This window comes from Bison bison, unplaced genomic scaffold, assembly GCF_000754665.1.
Source record: "Bison bison bison isolate TAMUID 2011002044 unplaced genomic scaffold, Bison_UMD1.0 scf7180017864483, whole genome shotgun sequence".
Lineage (NCBI taxonomy): Eukaryota > Metazoa > Chordata > Mammalia > Artiodactyla > Bovidae > Bison > Bison bison.
In genome coordinates this window covers 1,448,962-1,454,645 of record NW_011495043.1, presented here as the reverse complement: position 1 = coordinate 1,454,645, position 5,684 = coordinate 1,448,962, and the positions used below count along the sequence as shown (strand labels likewise).

Sequence of the window (5,684 nt, the reverse complement as noted above, 5' to 3'; positions counted from 1 at the left end):
ACTAACGCATATATATGGAATTTAGAAAGATGGTAACAATAACCCAGTGTACGAGACAGCAAAAGAGACACTGATGTATAGAACAGTCTTATGGACTCTGAGGGAGAGGGAGAGGGTGGGAAGATTTGGGAGAATGGCATTGAAACATGTAAAATATCATGTAAGAAACGAGTTGCCAGTCCAGGTTCGATGCACGATACTGGATGCTTGGGGCTAGTGCACTGGGACGACCCAGAGGGATGGTATGGGGAGGGAGGAGGGAGGAGGGTTCAGGATGGGGAACACATGTATACCTGTGGCGGATTCATTTTGATATTTGGCAAAACTAATACAATTATGTAAAGTTTAAAAATAAAATAAAATTAGAAAAAAAAATAAATAAAAGATGGAGCTAGTATGAACTAAGGTGGTAGTAGAGACAGACAGAAGTGGATGAACTCGGCATATATTTAGGAAGTAGGGTCCACAGGGCTTGTTCATGGTTAGAAGGGAGTGATGGTGAGGTGGGAAGGAATCAGTCATGTCTCTGAGGTTGGTAGCTTGAACCAGTGGATGGATGTAATAGGATGTGAGCAGGGTGGGATGGACGGATTGTAGTGAGAAGTCACAAATTCTATTTAAAGTTTAAATAAACTATTTTAAAAATGTCAATCACAGTGCTTGACATAAAGTTGATTTTCAGTAAATAACATTGGTACTGCTGTTATTGCTATTTTTACTTTCAAAATTGAATAGTCCTTATCACTCCACTCTGCCTCCCAGACCTTTTACTCAGCAGCCACACTCCAGGGCTAGAAATTCTTTTTTGCAAGTACTAGAAAACTTAGCATTTTTATAATGTGATCCAACAGACAGGTATGGACAAGGGCATTTTATAGATATAAACCTCATGGTATGAGTGGGTAGGTGGAGGGCAAAAGGAGGGAAAAGGGAGAGAAAGCTCTAATTCATAGAGTTACTACCTGCACATTCACATACAACCTCATAGCTGCTATATTAAATAGCTGAATTCTCCCACTTTACAAACGAGATAAATAACTTGCCCAATATCTTATAGAAACCTGAGTGAAATTCAAACTCAACTCTGTCCTGAATCCATTATATTTGTGCTGCTGCCAAACTCTACCTTCACTGCCAGGCATCATGTCCTAGGGCTTCCCTGGTGGCCCAGTGGTTAAGAATCTGCCTGCCATTGCAGGAACATGGGTTTGATCTCTGATCCGAGAAGATCCCACACTCTGCAGGGCAACTAAGGCCATATGTCGAAACTGTTGAAGCCGATGCACCTAGAGCCTGTGCTCTGCAACAAGAGAAGCCACTGCAATGAGAAGCCTAAGCACAGCAACAAGAGAGGAGCCCCCACTTGCCCCAAATAGAGAAAGCCTACACGCAGCAGTGGAGACCCAGCACAGCCAATAAATAAAAATAAATAAATTTTTTAAAAGTTGCTAGTTGAGGATCCAAATCAAAATCATGGGAAAAAAAAAAAAAAGATGTCCTAAATAGGCTGCAGGCAACACCTTGTAATTTCTGGACTACTGACTGGCTTTTAAATCTGTAATCCTGCCATATAGTCAGAACCACTTTTTCACAAAGCAGTCCAGTATGTGCATTTATATGTGTCTGTGTGTATGTATGGACTTCTGTGCTCCATGCATTGTGCAGCTGTATGACTGAGATTTGGGCTTCCCAAGTGGCTCAGTGGTAAAGAATCTGTCTGACAATGCAGGAGACTCAGCTTTGATCCCTGGCTTGGGAAGTTCACCTGGAGAAGGAAATGGCAATGTTCTTGCCTGGAAAATCCCATGGACAGAGATACCTGGCGAGCTACAGTCCATAGGGATGCAAAAGAGTCAGACACGACTTATCGACTAAACAACGACTGAGGCTAATTTTCCAAGAAATAACACTTATTGGGATAGGTGTATTTCCAGTATTTACTTTCATTCAATGCATTCTAATAGTTCATTGCAATAAACATTTATCAGAACACAGAGAACTGATTTCAGTCCATTTTTGGGTCTCTACTAGATGTCTAAAAAATCTTGTTCTAGGTCCCTTTCTGTCCTTGGAATTCACTTACCAGTGTTGTAACAATTCCAGTGAGTTGGATGAGGGAGAGCCTTGATGGAAAGACAAAAGGATTCCTATGTGTTCAGTTCAGTCACTTAGTTGTGTCCAACTCTTTGCGACCCCATGGACTGCAGCACACCAGGCTTCCCTGTCCACCAACAACTCCCGGAACCTGCTCAAACTCATGTCCATCGAGTCGGTGGATACTTTCCATATGACATCTTTAATGGCGAATCTACACTTGCCCACCTTACAGAGCTTTGTGGGAATCAAATACATTACAGTGTAGATGAAAGAATTTTTAAAAGTACTGAAGTCATCTGATTTTGAGTCTGCTCCATTTGTTTACTTGGAGTGATCATTCAAATTCTCCAGAGCCTATTTCTTCATCTTCAATATGAGGGATTTGATCCAGGTCATCTTAAAGGCCCTTTTCTACCCTCATGGGGGGTATAATTCTATTAAAAAAGCTCTTTGTGAATGGTACCCTAGGGGACTCTGAAATAATATGATCATGATCATGATGTTGCTGATTATTCTTTATATTTTGTTAAAAAGCCCTTGAAGGAATTATTTTGGAAGAATTGGCCGTGGAGAAAAGGCTCAATTTGGGAGAAGTAATAAGAATCATTTTGAGTAGAAGCTTCATGAAGTTGATCCGTGAAAAAGTTCAGCTTCATTTTTCAAATGTCAAAAAAAATTGTGTTCTATAAGAATAAAAATGACTGCTCAGAATTTCATATTTATGTAAAGACAGCAAAATTACAGGTACCAACATTCCTCCTCAAATGTATTATTTATTTCCCTATCCATTTATTAGGGAGCACCAGGAAAAGGACCTCAAATATCTAGGGTAGCTTGATTCTCTGACTGCCAAAATGATGGCTAAGATTTAATTGTATTGAGATATGTTTCTGCTGTTGCTAAATAATACCTATCTTTAGATGATCCTGAAATGTAATATCACCTCTGAGGAGGTAGGTGGCAATTAGTGTGGCCTTGCTTCATCTAGGATGGGGAAACAGAAATGCAGAAAAGTTCATTGCTTTGCCCTCAGGTCCTCTGATGAGTCAGGAAGAAAGACTCATGCTTGGCACTGGAGACTCATGCTCCCACCATCCTTCTTGTTTGGCTTCATGCTCAGTCCCTTGCCATAATGTGTTTATGCAGCCCCAGTAGAAGCAGCACTGTCCTTTGTATTTTCTTGGATTAAGTAGGATGTTGTTGTTGTTTAGTCGGTAAGTCATGTCTGACTCTGTGACCACATGGACTGTAGCCCACCAGGCTCCTCTGTTTATGGAATTTCCCAGGCAAGGATACTGGAGTGGGTAGCCATTTCCTACACCAGGGGATCTTCCCAACCCAGGGATCGAACCCCAGTCTCGGATCCTGCATAGGCAGGTAGATTCTTAACCAGGGAAGCCACCAGGGAAGCCCACTGAGTAAGGTAACACATGGCTCAGATCAGATCAGATAAGTCACTCAGTCGTGTCCGACTCTTTGCGACCCCATGAGTCGCAGCACGCCAGGCTTCCCTGTCCATCACCAACTCCCGGAGTTCACTCAGACTCACGTCCATCGAGTCAGTGATGCCATCCAGCCATCTCATCCTCTGTCGTCCCCTTCTCCTCTTGCCCCCAATCCCTCCCAGCATCAGAGTCTTTTCCAATGAGTCACCTCTTTGCATGAGGTGGCCAAAGTACTGGAGTTTCAGCTTTAGCATCATTCCTTCCAAAGAAATCCAGGGGCTGATCTCCTTCAGAATGGACTGGTTGGATCTCCTTGCAGTCCAAGGGACTCTCAAGAGTCTTCTCCAATACCACAGTTCAAAAGCATCAATTCTTCGGCGCTCAGCCTTCTTCACAGTCCAACTCTCACATTGAAATTCTTAAATATACATAAAATCAATTCAATGGTTATTTACCTTTTTTCATCATTTACTTATTTTCATGTCTTTATAGAGGTGATGATGATGATGATAATTTTAAAAAGCCCAGCACTGCTTTAATGAATTTATTTGGATTCGCAGAATTTTAGAACACACACCTGGCACCAGCATCAACCCAGGAAAGCAAGAGGCTTGGTCATACTGACTCTGCACCCAGCACTCCATTTCAGCACAATGCCTTCTGACTATCAAGGGAGAGTTTCTCATTCCTTTTCTTTCCTTTCAAAAATATTGTCATTGGGGATTATGCTTATAAATTTAATTACCTTTGGAAAAGTTTTTTTTTTTTTTTCCTCTTCCAATTTTGAACTTTCCTCTAAGGGCTCTTCATTTATTGGATTTTGGTAATTAATGCTCGAGGGAAGGGATTTCAAGGACTTGCTCTTTTGCCTCTTCTTTTATGTGGACCCAGAAGGAAAAAAAAAGCAAAAACACCAGGGAGGTGCCCCAGGGAGGACTCTCTCCGAGGGGCATCTCACTTGGGTTTTTGAAGCACTCCTTTAACAGAGCAGTCCTTTAACAGAGAGGCGGTTCCTTCTGGTTGCTGAACTGCTTCACAAAGTGATCAATCACCCAATCCAGTGTGGATCATCATCTCCCAGGGAAAGTTGAGTGGTTTTTAAGGAAACAATCACAAAAGGAGAAACACCTCTATAGGGCTATTTCCCTCATAAAATAAATCCGTCATGGATTTTGTCCTTAGAAAAACATACACGGGGCCCCAAGTGTGCTGGCTTACTGGTTACAACCATAGCACTTCCTTTTGAAAATCCGCCTCCCCCCTCGCCCACCCCACGCGGGTCCTTACATTAAAGAAACCATTAAAACCATTAAAACCCAAGGCGCATTTCCCCTAAAGCGCTGAAACCCCTAGCGATGCAGGGCATTGCCGGCATCCGGGAACCAAAATGTCCCCACTCGTAATAAACATCATAAACACGAGCCAAACAATGGCTCGTGCCCAAGCTTTCACACTTGTTTTTCCAAGTCTCGGCTGCCAGAGGCAGAGAGTTGTAATTCCTGAGGTCGCTTGACTTCGGGAGGGGCGAGGTGTGCGTTGTGAGACTCACTGCTTGGGAACTCTTGGGTAGGACTCGCTTAAAGATTAACTTTCTCGAGTTTCTGGGACCAAGACTGTGTCGGTGAATGGCGTGATTGGAAACTTGTGCAGGCGGGAGGCTGCAAGCGGCCGCTCTTTCAACAGGCGATTTGTTCTCCTGTCTGTGGCTCATTTCCATGCAAAGAGCCTGACATCAGAGCACCTTTTGTTGCTAAACGCTTTCTTTAGCGTCGAGGGGAGAGAGTCATGTGGAGCTGGAAGAGCTCATTTTGAAGAGAGGGGGCCGGGGAGTTCCCTCCAAGTTCCCGAGGCAGCTCGGTCACCCGGCGGGGCCGTGCCCAGACGTTCTGGAAGCACTGAGTCGCGTGCCCAGTTAGTCGGTCCCGGCCGCAGGAAGAGACGCCTTTGCAGCGGCGTGCATCGCTGCTGGGGCCGCCAGAGTTCCCCGCGGGTAAACTCAGTGGTGCGAACTTTGCCTCCTGCTGCCCCGCCGCCGAGCCGAGCCGGGGCTGGGAAAGTTTCCGGACTTGTCAGTCGCGCGGCCCGCAGCCACCTAGAGCCGAGGAGCGGCCGCCTGCCCCGGGGGGCCCCCGCCGGGTCGGA

General features: G+C 44.6%; 1 protein-coding gene across 2 annotated transcripts in view; it reads left to right on the top strand.

Annotated features, from left to right (window-relative positions):
• Positions 1-5,684, top strand: part of SASH1 (SAM and SH3 domain containing 1) — a 265,093-nt gene that overhangs the window by 68,863 nt on the left and 190,546 nt on the right. The gene's annotated exons all lie outside the window — the stretch shown is intronic.